At 40.5% G+C, this 19,279-nt stretch overlaps 1 protein-coding gene across 1 annotated transcript in view; it reads right to left on the bottom strand.

Annotated features, from left to right (window-relative positions):
- Positions 1-19,279, bottom strand: part of LOC106072067 (rootletin-like) — a 134,046-nt gene that overhangs the window by 97,907 nt on the left and 16,860 nt on the right. The gene's annotated exons all lie outside the window — the stretch shown is intronic.

Below are 19,279 nucleotides of genomic sequence, written 5' to 3' on the forward strand. Positions count from 1 at the left end.
ATTTCTATAAATCAAATAAGAACATAAAACTAAAATGTTTTTTAACCTTGGTTAGGTTAATAATAATAGAATATGCATCCTCTGATTGGGACCCCTCAACTCAAGAAAACAGTAAGAAACTGGAACAGACACAAAATAGAGCAGTGAGATTCATAACAAACGAATATTCACACTTAACCAGAGTAACACCTTTAGTAAAATCACTAAATTTAGGAAGCCTTCAGGACAGAAGACTCATAAGTAAAGTTGCAATTATACATAAGACACTGAACCATAGGTATCGATACTGATCAATATGGGTCTGTGGTCACTGGTGGCTAGCTGGTCTGCAACTTCTCTGGTGCACTTTTTGGATAAGTTGTCTGTTGCAAAGGCTAGATCTGGAGTGGTTGATGTTAGCCAGGCTCTTGAAAAAAAGGTTGGTTTGTCCTCAGGTTTATTAAGCAAGATAAGTCTGTTCTCTGCTTGCCATTCTTCAATTTCTTCTCCCCTGGCATTTAGGTCTGGGTATCCCCAGCTCTGAGAGTGACTATTCATATCTCCTAAGATTATACAGTCTTCTTGGTCAGGTATTTGTATGTGGTCAATCTCTATTTCCTTGTCAGGTGGGAAGTAGCAGTTAAATAGATTAATATTTCCATCTGGGAGAATTAGCTTAGTTCCCATTATTTCTGATTCTGAGGAGTTGGGCATAGTTATGTCTGTGGTAGGGATGTCATTTTTAATGAGGGTGAGGATTCCTCCTTTGGGTCTGATTTCTCTATCTTGTCTGATGCAGGTGTAGCCTCTAATGGAGAAACGAAGATTTCTGTTCAAATGAGTTTCTTGGATGCAAGCTACATCAATTTCTTTCTCATGCAGAAATATTTTTAGAGCTTCTTTTTTCTTTTGGATGCCCTCTGCGTTCCATTGTAAGATTTTTAGACTTTTGCTCTTGGAGTGTTGGCCAGTAGTAGTATTTACTTTCTTGTCCCTGCTCCTGGCTCCACAGGCAGAGATAGAAGAACCACCAGCTCGCTTGTGTGGGCTCCTTCGAGGCGGAGAGCCCGGCCCCCTACCTGCGCGGCGGGATTCCACAGGCAGGACGCCACATCTATTAGAATCGTTACTGAACTCCAACATAGATGAGGTTGCGTGTCAATGTGTTTTGCGCCAGGAGGCCCATTAACTCCGACTTCAGCCTGCTTTTCTTTCTGGGTGTGCTCCCATAGCCTTTGATCATCCAAGATCATCTGCAAGGCAGCAGGTGTTTAATTTTCGGAGTTTTCTCTCCTAGATGAACTGCTATCCCTAGCTAACGGGTTTCATCTACCCGGGTTTAGAGTTAGAGCGATCATATCGATACCTCCTTCAAAATATCAGAAAACTCCACCATCCCCAGATGGAACTACAAAAAAGCCAACTGGCACCTATTCTCAAAGCTCACAGACCTATACACAACTTCAATAAACTGCAAATCAAACCAGGTTAATAAGTCATTCTCAGCTTTCTCCAAAGCAATCCTCCTAGCAGCTAAGGAATCAATTCCTAGGAGCAAGAACAGATTATATCCCCAACTGGTCTGATCACCTTCAACAACTCCACAATGCCACTATTGAAGCCAGAAACACTGTAGAAAATAACCCTTGTATAGAAAATAACATAAATCTAACGCAGTTTTCAGGAAAAATTACCTTTCCGCCATGAAGAAAAGTTGACATGAAAAAACAGAACAACTAAACGTAGTGAGAGATGGCCATAAACTCTGGCGTATAGCCAAATGACTCAACCAGGAAGAAAACAGAACAACTACTATAGTAATAGAAAAGGACAACAAACCCCTGAAAGGCCAAGAAGCAGCAAATGAATTCATTAAGTTTTTCCAAAGCGTAGGACAAATACAAATTAATGAAAGTAGAAATAAAGATGTAAACTCAGAAATCCAAGATAAAATTAAAGAAAACAATCCAGCTTACTCCTTGGGAACTAGATGAATCCCTAAAAGTCCTCAAACCAAAACAAGCCCCGGGCCCAGACAAAATATCAAATGACATGCTTCTTCACTTGGGTCCTCAAGCCAAAAGAAAACTGCTACAATTATTCAATGCTAGCTGGAAATCTGGCAGAATTCCAAACATCTGGAAAAAAGCCATTATGATCCCTATAATAAAGCACGGCAAACCAAGAAATAAACTGGATAGCTACCGTCTCAACAGCCTCACTAGCTGTACTTGCAAATTGATGGAAAGAGTGATAAATAGAAGGCTGACATGGATCCTTGAGTCAAATAACCTACTCACTGAAGCCCAGGCTGGCTTTAGAAAAGGCAGATCAACAGAAGATCAAATTGCCTTCATCACACAAGAAATAGAAGACGGCTTTCAAGAAAAGAAACCAACAACAATTGTGTGGGTTGACTTAGAAAAAGCATTTGACAAAGTCTGGGAACAAGGTCTCTTGCTCAAGCTAATCCAGAATCACATATCCCACAGAATGTACAACTGGATAAAGGAATACCTAAATAACAGAAAAGCCTTAGTTTGCATGCAAGGACACAGAAGCCACATAGTGGGTATAAAAAATGGCGTCCCCCAAGGAGGAGTCCTATCCCCAACACTTTTCCTAATATACATAAAAGATCTAAATCAAAACCTACCCAAAACAGTTAAAAGCAGCATGTATGCAGATGACCTTGCCTTAATTAGCAAAGAAGAATATGTAGGAACATCGAAATTTCGATTACAAGATGATGCTCTTGATAAACTCAATAATTGGTCCAAAGACTGGGGCATGTCCATTAACACAAAAAAGACAACATATACCATATTCTCACTATCAACAAAACAACAAACAATAAAATTAACATTAGATAAGGAAGCTTTAGAAAAAAATGACAGCCCTACTTATCTTGGAGTCACCTATGACCCGAGACTAACCTGGAAAAACCAAATAGATAAAACACAGAGTAAAGGCATCCAGAGACTATCCCTCTTGAAAAAATTAGCTGGCACTATTGGGGAGCTAATCACAACATCCTGAAAAAGACCTATAGCAGTTATGTAAGACCTGTACTAGAATATGGTGCCACAGCATGGGGCTCAGCAGCCCAAACCAACCTAAGAAAAATAGACAAGGTTCAAAATATTGGTCTAAGGATAATGACAGGAGCAATCAAAACAACACTCATAAGAGCTATGGAGGAAACCGCTGCCCTGATTTCTCTGGATGAAAGAAGAGAAATAAAAATCCTTTCCCAATTCACTAAATTGGAAACCTTGGAGAGGCACCCACTCAGAACAAAAATCCACAAAACTGGCACCAAAAAACGTCTTAAAAGGACCAATTTCATACAGGAATCTCTAAACCTAAAAAAGAAACACCAACTTGAAAAAATTACTCTGGAATCCTCTATACACTATAATGAATCTCCACCCTGGGACGAAAGCCCTCTTCCTACTATAAGAGACCATATTGAAAACATAAAAAGAAAATCTGATTACAGACCAACAGAGCTCAAGGAAATAGTGAACTGTTTTCTACATAACAATTACCCTAGCAATCAGTGGATCAGAGTTTACACGGATGGCTCATCCCATAAAGCCACCACAAATGGAGGAGCCGGAATACTTATCGAATGGCCAGATGGAGGAAAACTAGAAAAATCCATTGCAACTGGAGAGCTCTCTGACAGTCACAGAGTAGAAAGGGAAGCACTAGCACTAGCTGCTACTATGCTAGCAAATCATCCAAGTTCCCCTCACAGTCAGATTGTCTTTCTAACAGACTCGAAAACAACCCTCCAAAGCCTGCAAAACTCTGATTCCCCTTATATTAAAAACCTCAGAACAGCACTTACAAAGCTCAACAACAACAGCAAAAAAAACTGTTATTCAATGGATACCAGCTCACATACAACTAGCAGGAAATGAGAAGGCTGACACACTCGCCAAGAGTGGGAGAACAAACTCACAAGTAAACTCTGCACTCTATCCAGAAGAAATGAAGAATTTTTTTTTTTTTTTTTTTTTTTGATTTGAGGCACATCGGCACAATTTAGGCCATGTCGTGCCTGCAGTCCCTTAAGGACTACTCTCTCTCTCTAAACAACAAGGGCCAGATTCTATACAGTCATATAATTAAAATCAAGGTCTATTCACAGTTAAAATAGTAAAGGTAGTAAAAATTTAAATATTTGGTAAAAATCTAATGTAAATAGTGCATGTTCACAAATTCAGAAATCAGATCTTCGTAGATAGCCCCACTTCCCGAATAAAGCCCAGTACCTTCCCAGGGTCGACATTATTAAATAGTGTTTTTAGATTAGTGGCTCTAAAATATTTCGCCCTGACATCCTGGTATCTGGGGCAATCAACGAGGATATGTTCCACGGTGAGGCGAGAGTCACAGTACTCGCAAAGTGGGGGCTCCTCTCTCTTCAGTACAAAAGAGTGCGTGATGTAGGTGTGGCCAATCCTAAGTCTGGACATGGTTGTGCTACCACGCCTTGTCAGACCCTTAGATGTGGGCCGCCACTTGACATCCGCCACAATCTGCCTGAGTTTACTGTGAGTCTCAGCCTCCCATCGGTTCTGCCACTCTCGATAGGTGGCAGAGGCAATACTTTGTCTCAGGTCCGAGTAGGGAATTTGGGTTCCTGACACCGCATGATTTAGGGCTCTCTTTGCTTCTCTGTCTGCGGCTTCGTTTCCCTCAATGCCAACATGGGAGGGGACCCAGATGAAGGTGACATCCCTACGGTCGGCTGTTATTAGATCCAACAGCTTCAGGCTCTTATGTACCAATGGGATGTCAGTCTTCATCCGCCCCAAAGCTTGCAATGCAGATTTGGAGTCGGAGCAGATTATAAATTTACTCCTTTCTGATGCTTTTACGGCCATAAGTGCAAGCAATATTGCGTGCAATTCGGCCGTAAAGATGGAGCAGCCATCGGGGAGTCTACGGGAGATTGTTTTGTTCCGAAAGGAGCAGGCACACGCGACCTTTCCCTCCATTTTGGATCCGTCTGTGTAGATGGTGCCACAATCTCCGTAGCTCTCCTGCAGTTCCCTAAAGTGGACTTGTAGTATGCTTGGGTCTGTATTTTCTTTTTTGAAATTAAGGAGGGATAAATTTAATTTAGGTTTATTCATTAGCCAAGGAGGATTCTGAGGGGTTTCTATTTTAGAGATTTGGTCAATGGGTGGGGTTAAATTTTGGATGGGTTCTCTCATTCGAAGGCCCAACGGCTGTATGACGTTAGGCCTTCGATTGTATAATTCTACCTCTGTGGGGTTAAATATGGAGTCAAAAGCAGGGTTCGTGGGGTTGGATTTTAGCTTGACTATATACTGCATTGCAAGCTTTTTCATTCTTATATCCATGGGGAGTTCTCCAGCCTCCACATGGAGACTTGGGATAGGTGATGTACGAAACGCGCCGAGACAGAGACGCAGGGCAGCATTTTGTATTGGTTCCAGTATTTTTAGGTACGGCTTCCTTGCTGCTCCATATATTATGGATCCGTAGTCTAGCTTGGATCGAATTAGACTCCGATAGAGCAGCAGCAAGGTATCTCTGTCAGCTCCCCAGTCCGTATGGCTGAGTACTCTTAGTATGTTTAATGACTTTTGGCATTTCTTCTTAAGTTCCTTAATGTGGGGGAGAAAATTAAATTTGGAATCTAAGGTGAGGCCTAAAAATTTTGTAGTTTTCACGACAGGGATCTTCTTTTTGTGTATAAATAGTTCAGGGTCTGGGTGGAGTCCCCTTAGATTACAAAAATGCATACTAACTGTTTTGGAGTCTGAGAATTTGAAACCATTATAGTTTGCCCAACCCTGAATTTTGTTTAAGCATAACTGTAATTTTCTTTCTAAGGTGTTCATGTTTTTCCCATAAGTAAGAATGACAAAGTTATCAACATACAAAGAGCACTCTATGCCAGGGGACAGCGCATTTATGATGCTATTTATTTTAATGTTGAACAGGGTGACTGACAGAATGCTGCCCTGGGGTACACCCATTTCCTGGTCATGAGTGTCAGAAGCGGAGTTGCCCACTCGGACCTGAAATTTTCGATCTTTCAGGAATTCCTCCACAAAACGGGGGAGGTGTCCCTTAAGCCCCATAAGCGCCAGGTCACGTAGAATGCCATGTTTCCAGGTTGTGTCATAGGCCTTTTCTATATCGAAGAATACAGCTACTAGATGTTCTCTTCTGAGTAATGCATTTCTAATATAAGCTTCCAGCCTTACCAGGTGGTCAGTTGTTGTCCGCCCCTGCCGGAATCCGCACTGGTAGTTTGAGATCACTTTATTCCTTTCCAGGTACCAGACCAGCCTACTGTTAATCATTCTTTCCATGGTTTTGCAGATGCAGCTTGTTAGTGCTATTGGTCGATAGTTAGCTGGGTCAGAGCCGTCTCTTCCCGGTTTAGGTATCGGTATAACTGTGGCTTTCCTCCAGCTGTTTGGGAAAGCGCCTGTTTGCCACACACAGTTATAGACCCCTAGTAGGACTGCCAATGAGGGTTCGGGAAGGTGCTTGAGGAACTGGTAATGGATTTCGTCTTCTCCAGGCGCTGTGTCATGTGACTTGTCCAGCGATTCCCTCAGTTCCTCAAGCGAGAACGGTTTGTTGTAGTCTTCATTGTTCTCTGACCTGAAATCAATGGGGTGTCTTTCCTCCCTGGTTTTGACTTTTTGGAACTCTGGCGTGTAGTGTGCAGTGGATGATTTTTCTGCTATTGAGGATGCAAGGCAGTCAGCTATTTCTCTGGGGGACGTGACAGTTCGTCCTTGGTTTTTCAAATGCCCTATTGCATTTGATTCTTTCCCTTTGATTCGCCTTACTGCCTTCCAAACCGCTCTAGCAGAAGTTTTGGCATCCAGACTGCCGACAAAACTTCTCCAGGAATTCCTTTTGGCTGACCGTATGGTTTGTCTAGCCTTTGCTCTAGCTATCCTGAATAGCTTTAGGTTTTCCTGGGAAGGATTCTTTATAAATGCAGCCAGTCGTTTTTTCCTATCACCAATAGCACTTTTGCAAGCTGTATCAAACCATGGTTTGCTAGGCCGTTTTGGATTTGCAGAGGTTAGGGGTACAACTTTCCTGGCTATACTTAGTAGCTTGCTAGCAAAGGTATCAGCTGGGTTCTGTTCATGGAGGATATTTTCTGTGATATCCTCAGAGCATCTTTTTTGGAATTGTTCCCAATCGGCCTTATTCAGTTTCCACCGCTGAGGTCGTCCCAATGAAGGGAGATTGTTAGTAATGATGATTGGGAAGTGATCACTTCCCCGTAGATCATTGCTAACTGACCATTTAAAATCGTCCAGAAGTCCGGGGACGCATACGGTGAGGTCAATGCATGTGAATGATCCAGTTCTTGGGTGCAAGTAGGTCGGTGATGCATCATTAAGTATGCATAAATCATGTTGGAGGAAGATAACCTCCAGCATACGACCTCTTGTGTCGGTATTGTTGGATCCCCACATGGTGTTATGGGCATTGAAATCCCCAAGGATTAAATAAGGCCGGGGGAGTTGTTTCAATAGGTCCTCCATGTCTGTTCGGTTTAATGGAGCGCCTGGTGGTAGATACAGGCTGCAGCAAGTGATAACCTTGTGAAGGGTTATCCTAGCTGCTACGGCCTGTAGTGTGGTCTGTAGTTCTACCCTCTCATGGGGGATGCTATCCTTCACAAGGATACAGACTCCACCTGATGCTCTCTCTGCATCCTCAACATTCTTGGTGAAAGCACGGTAGCTTCGGAAGCTGATGCAATCTTTCAGAAATGTTTCCTGTAAGCAGACAGCTACAGGAGTCTCAGAGTCCATCAGTAGCTGCATTTCCTCGTAATTGGCCTTGAGGCCTCTACAATTCCACTGTACAATTCTGGAATCCATGGCTTATTCTAGATGACCTACTTGGAGCTATTTGGCCTTGGGAGGCCCCCGGAGGGGTTTCCCTTTATTCCAGTGACCTTGGTATTTTTATTCTTGGGTTTGGATGGAGAGGAGGACAACCCCCTTTTGGGGGAAGTCTTTCTCTCTGGAGAGGGGAGATCCCTCTGGTTAGAGCGGAGGTTATTTCCTCCTCTCTCACCTCGGGCATCCTCTCCGCTTTGATTTCTCCCCTTAGGGAGTTGGTCAACCTCTAACTCGGTAGAGGTTGGGGTGTCTGGCTGGGTTCTCTGAGGAGAACCTGTGTCAGACATGATGTCTCCGGGTTCTCCCGGAGTATTGGTTTTGACATGCTGCTCAGTCTCCATGCTCTCATCAGCGAGGACAGAGAACCTGTTCTTTAGCATGACAACAGGGCTTTCTTGTTTCTTCAGAGGTGTGTTCTTTGGCGGTGTTTTCTTCTGAGTTGGGGGAGGAGGAGGGGGTGGTGGGGGCAATGTGTCCGTCTGTGTGGCTATGGATCTTCCTTTCTTAGCAACAGCCTGGGCGTAGGTCTTTGTCAAGCCGAATTGGCCCTTGGGTAGGGCCAGTACAGCCGATTTCGCCTGGCTAAAGGTACATCCGTTTCTCGCCTTGTACTCCTGCACGGCAACCTCCTGTTTCCAAACAGGGCAGTCCTTGGAGTAGGCTGAGTGGCCAGCTTGACAGTTTGGGCATTTGAACTGGGCTGTGCAGCCCTTGTCCTCATGACCCTCTCCAACACATCTGGCACACACAGTGTTCCTCTTGCAGACTGCCGCGCCGTGTCCATAACCCTGGCACTTGAAGCACCTCATGGGGTTAGGTATGTAGGGCCTCACTGGAACTCGTAGGTATCCTGCCTTCACATACTCTGGCGGTGTCCTAGTTCCGAATGTGAGGATAATAGTGGCGGTTTTGACCTCCTCACCCTCCCTGCGCCTGGTAATGCGCCGGGCATGGGTGACTCCTTCAATGCCCTCCACTATTTCCTTCTCGGAACATTCCAGTAGGTCCCTAGAGCTGATTACACCTCCGCTGGTGTTCAGACTCTTGTGTGGCATGACTTCCACTTGGAGATCACAGAGTCTTCTGCATCTTAAAAGCCCATCAGAGTGTGTCTTGCTGTCTACTTCTACAAGGAGTTCCATTGTTTTGTGTAGCTTAGACACACTCTTGGGCTCTCCCACTACTGACTTGAGTCTCTTATAGATAATAAAAGGGCTCAACTTGGTCAGGCTTTTTCCCTCCTCTGTGCATCTAACCACCAGAAATGATGGCCAGGTGGCACAGCTTTTTGGGACCTCCTCTTTTTTATCGTCAATTCGTCGTTTCTTGCCCAGACATAGGTCTGGGGCAAGTAGTTTTGTGTGTGTTTTTTTGTCCATATATATTTTGGTTAATTCGGCACCTGTGTTCCCCACCCGCCATCGAGTCCAACAAGGGGACGGGCCATTCGGATGTCCAGAATGAGCCCGCCAGGGCTACACAGGTGCTATACTCAGTCAGCTGCTACATCGGACATGTGTCCGATACAGCAGCTCCCTGATTGACCCTCCAGCCACCGCCCTCCAGCATAGGTCGACGACCTATGCTGGTAGCTCGGCATGACCAGCCGGTTGACCCAGATCGGGCCATCTGGGTCTCAGGTCTAGGGGAACTTGGAGCCAAAGTATTGTGTTGTTGTGGTTTATCCTCAGATAGCCACCACTCAAACACCAGGATCTCTTTATCCCACCTTACCCGTCGCAGTCCACGGCAAACGGACTGGTCTAGGACGTAGTGAGAATTTAAAGTTAAGGAGACAGTGTGATGATCAATGAAGGCAGACTTAGGAAAAGAGGAGGCAGACACAATGATAGAAAAGAAGTAGGGCACTTTTGAGCTCCAAAAGTGCTAAGGGAAGAGGAGCGCAGTTTAACGTCATGTCTCGGGACGGGAGAAATGAAGAAATTAATTGTAGATAAAATAAATGAGAAATGGACGAGCCCTCATCCAAATCACAAGAAAGATGACGCTTACTATAAGCTATCCCGACAAGACCAACGTCTAATCTTTCGACTCAGGACCGGGCACAACAGAATGCGACAACACATGTTCCGGAAGCTCAAAATTGGAACCAGTGAAATCTGCCCATGTGGAGTATCACCAGAAAATGCCGACCACGTCCTCCAAAACTGCTCTCTTTACCAAGAGGCCCGTATAAGACATTGGCCCCAAATCACCCCAATAGAAAGAAAACTATATGGAGAGCTCCCTGATTTGGAAACCACTGCGCAGTTCATCTCATGTATTGGTCTAGTCATATAAACACTCCAACATAACAATGAGAACGATGAAGAAGAAGAAGAAACTGAACCATAATCTTCAAATACAAAAACAAAATTTAATAAAATACTCAGAAAGACACAAAAACAAAGGTAAATTTCTCGTCCCATATGCTAGGACAAATTTGTACAAATACTCCTTCTTCCCTAGTGTTATTAGAGCATGGAAGTAACGTCTGTATTATATAAGATAAGATAAGATAGAATCGCGCTATCATTATTATTTTGCGCTTTTGTCATATAACTAGAGGTTTCGGTGGTGCTTTATAGATCTCAGCAAACACAACTTGAGGTATATCTCCATTAAAAGCCCATAGATTCGTTATTGAGCCGTCTCATTTTGCCAAGAGTTTAATACACTTTGCCAGACATGCCAAAAAGAAATCGTGTAAAGATTGCACATATAATGAGATCCTCAGGGTTAGCAAAAACATTTCTGCAGGGAACAGTACCAGGGGAAAGAAGGAGAGGAATACAAAGGAACAATATTATGGAATAGACAGGTCTGTATATGGAAGAGACTCTAATCATGGCAAAAGATAGAGAAAAAGATGGTCGACAGATCGTGTGAGGCCCAACAGACAAGGTACAGATGAAAGCTTTTAACTAAATCTCATGCAAGAAAATGTTTTGAGTTGATCTTGTTGCAAAAATCTTTGGAGAAATTTAAATGTTTGTAAAAATGATTGTAATACATGTTTTTAAGTGTGTTTCGGATGTTCCTTCAAAGTTGAAGATAATCTACTTCCAAAAGTCCAATGATTGTTTTAAATCGTTCTTCTGAGATGTATTACATTAAATTAAGGTCCTAAAATTCATTAATCGATTATTGTTTTATAATGTTTGGGAATGAAAATTGTGTGTGATATCACGCACATTTCTAAGAATCTTAGTGTGGTTAACGTTTGTGAAGATCTAGGACTATGTCTGTTGTCATTGCGATGTTACCTTTTTTTTTTCGAAAAATAAACAAGAACACGGCTTGAATAATTTTTATCAATGGGCAGACCCGATGAGGGTCGCCTCTGAGTTTGTGTGATAACACAAACTTTCTTTTCATTTTGTTTTTCTGAAATATTTAAAGACATTTGCGTGCTTTTCTTGTCTCATTAAAAAGTTAATATGCATTACTCCCTCATTCCCTCTCTCTCCCATCTATTTTAAGGTCATGGCGCTGAGTTAAGATAATTTTAATTCAATCGCTGACAACTTCTGGACAGAAAACCCAAAGAAGTCACTAGCTTTCTACAGTGATGCTCAATCTGTGACCCACGAGCCCTATCTGAACTGAGACGCAATGCTATCTGAGTCATTATTCGATTCTCCACCCACCCCCCTCACTGCCCGGCTCCTCGATACGTTAGTCTACAATACACGATTGGGTAGCACTATAAAGTAGCAACAAATGTTCATTTTTACTTAACGATTTGTTTTTAAACAACGTTAATGAGGCCAGAGAAATTAACGTAGCCCTTCAGACCGTTAATGTAGGAACCACTGGCTTAGTAGATTTAGTGCACTTAATACGGCCTAAGTCTATACACAACAAAGTGAAAACACTACAAGATCAAGGCCAAGGGACTTACTATTGGTGATAGTCTGCTTTCGGCAATTGTCCTTCAGGACACTTATTTGTGTGTGTTATGGCTTTGGGTACAGCTCAACTCTTGACACAATGGAGAGTTTAGTCTGACTGCTGTCAGATGTCAATGGGGGAGAAAGTGGGCCATGTCAAGAAGTCTGGCGCCGAGATATTTCGTGTATTTATCGATCTCTGACACAATCGGATTGAGTTTAAGTGATTCTCCACAGTCCGTCTGGAATCTCAGCAATGTGTCTGATCAGTTGAACCACGCTCTAGAAGACTGCTAAATATGTTCAGAAAGTGCACTTTTAATTTTAAAATAATCCATTCTTTAAAGCAACGAATTGTATTTGAAAATAATAATGTTTATAATGATACATAAAAAATCATATTGTTTCATTTCTATGTTTCCGTTACGTTGTCTTTACATGAGAAAAGAGTCCTTGTAATCACAGTAAATTTCCATAAGGATCTATAAAGCAGTCTTAGTCTTAGTCTTAGTCTTAAACCAGTCTACACTGAGAAATTAGATGATGCAGAAACATTTCGCTTACTCTGAGGGTCAATACAATTTGTTGATTTAAAGAATTGATTATTGAAATATTAAAAGTAGAATTTCTGCCTATATTTGTGATGTTACATAACGTGGTCCATTTAGAAAAGAAAAGAACATTTTTTTCCTGTTTTTATTGTGGTAGTGACAGTAGTCGATGTGTTTTTTTTTCTCTTTTTCTACTGTAACCCAATGGAGGGACCAGTCACTACTTGAGTCAAACAGGCTTATATCGATCAATTGAATCCCTGATGTCTTTATTGTATAGAGCTATTGAGAGGAAACACTGAAAGTCATGCAGACAATAAGATTATAAATCTTCTTTAGCTCATACAGTCACAACACGCTGACAATAGAGAGGACACTTTAGAGTTGGACTACACACAAAATAAAGGCCTTAAAGTTCTGTCACAACTTCTTGTGTCCTATAGTACACCACTTGAACTTTTACGTCAATATCTATCTATCTATCTATCTATCTATCTATCTATCTATCTATCTATCTATCTATCTATCTATCTATCTATCTATCTATCTATCTATCTATCTATCTATCTATCTATCTATCTATCTATCTCTAGCTAGCTAGCTAGCTATTTAGCTATCTAGCTATCTAACTATCAGATATCTGTCTCTGTTTCTCTCTCTTTTATACATATATATATATACCCAGTGATTTTTTTTTGGGACGGTACGCACCGATACGGCTTACCGGCACCTTTTTTAATGTGAGGAAAAAATTATTACTTTTTTTGTATTTTAACTTTTATTATTAATTTATTAGTAGTTAAAAGTTAGGCAATTCATCACTGAGTAAGAGCACCTAATCACTGAGTACCGCACCTATTTCTTTTACAAAAAAAACATATATATATATGTATATGTACGGAGAAAGTTTTAGAGAATCCTCCATGAAAATGCGGCAATGATGCATAGCCTTTTCTCCAGCTTTTTTAAAAACTTATTTCTGGAAATTCTAGAAGGATATACTTCTAAAGGGGTCATAGATGGGTGGCCTAATTCCATACTCAGGTGTCCAGACGATACAGACCTTAATGGAGAAAATGCAGACTAGGTACAAGATCTTGCTTCAAAACTGGATGCTGCAGCTAGAGCTGTTGGCATGGAGATCATTGAGGACAAAAAGCAAAATACTAGCTTGTGCTGGAGATGTTGCATACAGTTGAATGGCCAAACATGAGAAGAAGTTGAAACATTTAAATACCTCGGGTCAAACATAACAAAAGATGGGGGATCAATAAAAGAGATGAAAATCGATTTAAGCTTGCCAACTGCAGTCATGGCTGTGGAAAATCTGGAAGAATAAAATCAGACCCCCCAGTAAACTTAAAACTATTTTCTTCGGTATTAGTTTCTGTACTCCTATATGGTTGTGAAAGTTGGACACTGAACGCTGAAGCTGAAAGAGGAATTCAAGACTTTGAGAGCCAATGCTACATAAAAATGTTTGGTATCAGATACTAGGAAAAGAAGACAAATGATGTTTGTACTTTTACAAGCCAACACTCTGGAAAGACTAAAGCTGAGCTGGTGTTGGTCATATTTTATAAGACACGCCTCACTGCCAAAAGTCATCCCTCGAGGTACAGTGAAGGGAGCACGAAGAAAGGTCGTTGCAATAAAAGCGCTGGCTGGAGAAGATAAAAGAATGGACTGCCCTCTCTTTTGATACCCTGCTAAGAACAGCTGCTGACTGGAAAAAGTCAAGGAATTCGGTTAGGCGAACTGTCACAGCACCCATACGACAAAAGTCAAGGGAGTGATGAGATAACTCTAACTACCCTATACGTCATACGTTCAATTGAAAACAAATCTGTTTGTTCTAAAAAGTATCGGCCTTAATAAAAGGTCCCGAAACGTCATTAGATTACCAGAGGCAACGTTTGGGGATTGATTTTTAGTTTGGCAACAAACTCATAGACTCATTGATTTAGAGTCTAGGAACTGATTTCCGAAAAAGCAACACAGTTTTTAAAAGGCCAAAGAATAAGAATTAGGGAATAAAAGAAGTGTTATTGTGGAATAAAAAGAAAGCTATTGGGGAATAAAATGAGAGCTATTGGGGAATAAAATGAGATCTATTGGGGAATAAAATGAGAGCTATTGGGGAATAAAAAGAGAGCTATTGGGAAATAAAATGAGAGCTATTGTGGAATAAAAAGAGAGCTATTGGGGAATAAAAGAAGTGTTATTGGGAAATAAAAAGAAAGCTATTGGGGAATAAAATGAGAGCTATTGGGATATAAAATGAGAGCTATTGGGGAATAAAAAGAGAGCTATTGGGGAATAAATAGAGAGCTATTGGGGAATAAAATGAGAGCTATTGGGAAATAAAATGAGAGCTATTGTGGAATAAAAAGAGAGCTATTGGGGAATAAAAGAAGTGTTATTGGGAAATAAAAAGAAAGCTATTGGGGAATAAAATGAGAGCTATTGGGGAATAAATAGAGAGCTATTGGGGAATAAAATGAGAGCTATTGGGGAATAAAAAGATAGCTATTGTGGAATAAAAAGAGAGCTATTGTGGAATAAATAGAGAGCTATTGGGGAATAAAATGAGAGCTATTGGGGAATAAATAGAGAGCTATTGGGGAATAAAATGAGAGCTATTGGGGAATAAAAAGAAAACTATTGTGGAATAAAAAGAGAGCTATTGTGGAATAAATAGAGAGCTATTGGGGAATAAAATGAGAGCTATTGGGGAATAAATAGAGAGCTATTGGGGAATAAAATGAGAGCTATTGGGGAATAAATAGAGAGCTATTGGGGAATAAAATGAGAGCTATTGGGGAATAAAAAGAGATCTATTGGGGAATAAAATGAGAGCTATTGGGGAATAAAAAGAGAGCTATTGGGAAATAAAATGAGAGCTATTGTGGAATAAAAAGAGAGCTATTGGGGAATAAAAGAAGTGTTATTGGGAAATAAAAAGAAAGCTATTGGGGAATAAAATGAGAGCTATTGGGAAATAAAATGAGAGCTATTGGGGAATAAAAAGAGAGCTATTGGGGAATAAATAGAGAGCTATTGGGGAATAAAATGAGAGCTATTGGGAAATAAAATGAGAGCTATTGTGGAATAAAAAGAGAGCTATTGGGGAATAAAAGAAGTGTTATTGGGAAATAAAAAGAAAGCTATTGGGGAATAAAATGAGAGCTATTGGGGAATAAATAGAGAGCTATTGGGGAATAAAATGAGAGCTATTGTGGAATAAAAAGAGAGCTATTGGGGAATAAAATGAGAGCTATTGGGGAATAAATAGAGAGCTATTGTGGAATAAAAAGAGAGCTATTGGGGAATAAAAAGAGAGCTATTGGGGAATAAAATGAGAGCTATTGGGGAATAAAAAGAGAGCTATTGGGGAAGAAAATGAGAGCTATTGGGGAATAAATAGAGAGCTATTGGGGAATAAAATGAGAGCTATTGTGGAATAAAAATAGAGCTATTACCAAAGACAGGTGAAGACGAAAAAAAGGGAATTTTAAAATTCTACCAGCAGACCACAGTTTCGTCTGCGTTGGATGTGGCTGAATTCATAGGTTAGGGATAGGACAGAGTAGCCATATGAAATACTGTACTCCTGCTAGTATTTTGAAAAAGAAGACAAGCCACAAACAAACATATAGATATATATATATGTGTGTGTGTGAGTGTGTATTTATTTATCTACGTATATATATGTGTGTGATTGAATCTATGTTTATATGTGTGTGTGTATCTATGTATATATGTGTATGTGTGTTTGTTATTTATGTATGTGTGTATATGTATCTATGTATGTGTGTGTAAAAGGATAGAACTATTAATTGTAGTAATCATATGCAACTGCAACAAGGCAGGGACGTGGCCACCCAGTGATAAAGATCCTGATTGTTAAACAGATGATTTCGAGTTTGAATCGGTCCCTCCCCCTTTTGTTAAACAAAAAAAAAAGTCATAACTCCTAGAATACATATACTCTTTTACATATTTCGAATGTTCTTTAAGAGTTGAAGATTATTTCATCCTAGCCCATACCTCCCGCAGGACCGGGGAGGGGGTAGCAGCAGGCAGGGTTCAAACCTAAGACCTTCGAGACGATAGTTCAATGCGAATACCACACAACCAGGGAGCTAAATTACATGAGTGATTAAAACGAAACCTTTTTTTTAAATACTAGGACTCAAAAATGGTAAGACATTCACAAATTCAACATTCTTTATGTTTAGTTGATTTCTAGACACTTCAAATACCATAGATTTTACTTCTTTTTTTTTTAATCCACGATCGAGAATCCAACTTTTAATAGGATTCCTTCGCCTCGTGATGCTCTTGCACCATTGAACACATTGAAACACCTTGAAGGTAAAAAGTCTCACTGAGTTACTTCGCCTAACGTAAGAACATAAAGAAAAGATTGTAGAAGAAAGAGAGAGAGAGAGAGAGAGAGAGCGGGAGAGAGATCTCTTCAAAAGCTTATTTCACTGACCCCGTGCGGCCATCAGATATAATCTTTAGTGTTCAGAAGAAAATTGCTGAAGTGACATTAAGCTCGAAGGTTTTTATAGACAGCCAGGGCACGTGATTGGCAGACGGAATTCACTTTATGACCTTATAATAAAGAACCGTTTCCAGTCGATCAATTACTACCGTGACGGGGTTCTCATTATTTCTGCTGTCACCGTGTCAAGTTGCTCCGCCTGAACCAGACTGAAGGAAAAAAAAGTTTTCAGTTGAGAAGGTGATTATACTTAGTTTAATAATGAAATCCCAGACGTGGATCAGTGGCGTACCTAGGGTGGGGAAAATCCAAATTTGAAAATCCCCCATGGCCTCCACATGAGGGGGGGGGCAATGAGTCTCCGAAATTAATTTTTTCATTAAATATTTGAATTCAAAGACTGCATCACAAGCCAAGAGATTAGAGACAGGGTTACTCCAGCGATTGGACCCCTTGATGATCGACCTGCTAACTATCGTAAAAAAAAACTCAAGCTTAAAACCTATGGCCATATTACAAGGTCTTCGGTGCTCGCAAAGACCCTCCATCAGAGAACAGTACCAGGAAAAAGAAGAAGAGGCAGACAGAGAAAGCGATGGGAGTACAACATAAAAGAATGGACGGGCCTGCCAACGAAGGAGGTTCTAACTAAGGCGAAAGAAAGAGAGGAATGGAGAAAGACGGTAGACGAGTCTTGCATGGTGCCCCAACGGTCCAATAGACTAAGGGATAGGACAGAGGACAAAGGACATTAAATATTAAGTCAATGTTATCTTGCTATTCATGTTGTTAAACAAATTAGTGACCATACTACATGTATTCCACACATTAGACTTGTATATTTATTAATTACGTCATCTCATGTCATGATGTCTGATGTCAAAATGCAGGGGCCTGTAAAGAGGCCAAGTTCCCCGGGCTACCAAATCCCTTGCTACCCCACTGAAAGTCAACAACACTAAATCGTCAACTCGAGTACTATGCAGGGGTGCTCCACAAGGTTGTGTGCTTTCTCCTGTACTGTACACTCTTTACACTAAACATAAGAAGCATCTATGAGTCAGTTAAACTCATTAAATTCTCTGATGATACTGCCATAGTCGGTCTTATTTCAGAAGACGAAACTCAGTATCGAAGCTCGATAGAAGAGTTTACAAACTGGTGCACTGACAACTTTCTAGAACTGAATGTCAAAAAAACTAAAAGAACTTATAATAGATTTCAGAAAGAAAAAACAAAACTAAACGTGAACTGCAGATAAACACTACATCTATAGAACAAGCAAAAGCATATAAATATCTTGGCGTTATCATCAACAACAAGCTTTCATGGGAAGACCACCTTGGAACTCTGACAAAGAAAACAGCCCAGCGACTCCTTTTTCTGTACAAACTCAATAACTTTAAACTAAACAAGAAGATCCTAAATACTTTTTACGGCGCGACTTTACAAAATCTGCTAACATACGGAATAACTTGTTGGCAAGGCAACGCCTCATCTAACCTGTTTCTGTTGTGTTGTCTCTGTTCTATTTATGTGTATGTTTCTGTTGTGTTTTATTTATATGAGAAAAGAGTCCTTGTAATCACAACAAATTTCCCAAAAGGATCAATAAAGCAGTCTTAGTCTTAGATTATACAACGCAAATATATTAGAAATAAATAATTATAAGTATCTAAATATATTATTGAAACTTCTCTTATGACTTATGATGAAGAGTCTAAACAAACATTGTCTCTACATGTCGTTATAAAAAGGTTTAAAGTAAACGAAGATTATTCTTATTTCGAAACATTCAGTCAAAGACACAAACTCATGCCAGTATTTATTCAATACGATAAAGAACTGTCTTTCAAGTTTTTAGTTGGCTTGGAACAAAACGCCAAGTGTAACAACTGATGAAGTCCGTGCTTTGACTGAGAACAATAAATTAAATTAAAGAACAATAGCCCAATTATAAACTCTAAACTGCATAGAACATATTATTGACTCAATTATCTCAGTGACCAAACTTGTTAGAGCAAGAGGCCTTGACCACAGGCAGTTCAGGAAAGTACTTAAAGATATGGAAACAAAACATTCTTATGTCTGCTACCAGAGCAGTATCCGCGGGCTTAGCACGGGCAAGGTATTGAGAAGAATATCGGATCTCAATGAAAAAAATATTTATGTTCCTTGTAGGACATTGACTGGGACTTCGTTACTAATATTTCTAATGAAGAGAGGAAGACAGACTCCTCGTTTTACATTAGCACTATACCACTGGCGGATCCAGAACTTTGGAGTGAGGGGGGGGCGATTTTTTTCCAAACCCTAACCCTAACGCCCAGTAAACCCTAAACCTATGCATAAACGTGCGTACAGCACACACACACACACATATTTCATATATATATATATATGAAAATTAAA

The sequence above is a fragment of the Biomphalaria glabrata genome, chromosome 12, assembly GCF_947242115.1.
Source record: "Biomphalaria glabrata chromosome 12, xgBioGlab47.1, whole genome shotgun sequence".
In the NCBI taxonomy this organism is placed as follows: Eukaryota; Metazoa; Mollusca; class Gastropoda; family Planorbidae; genus Biomphalaria; species Biomphalaria glabrata.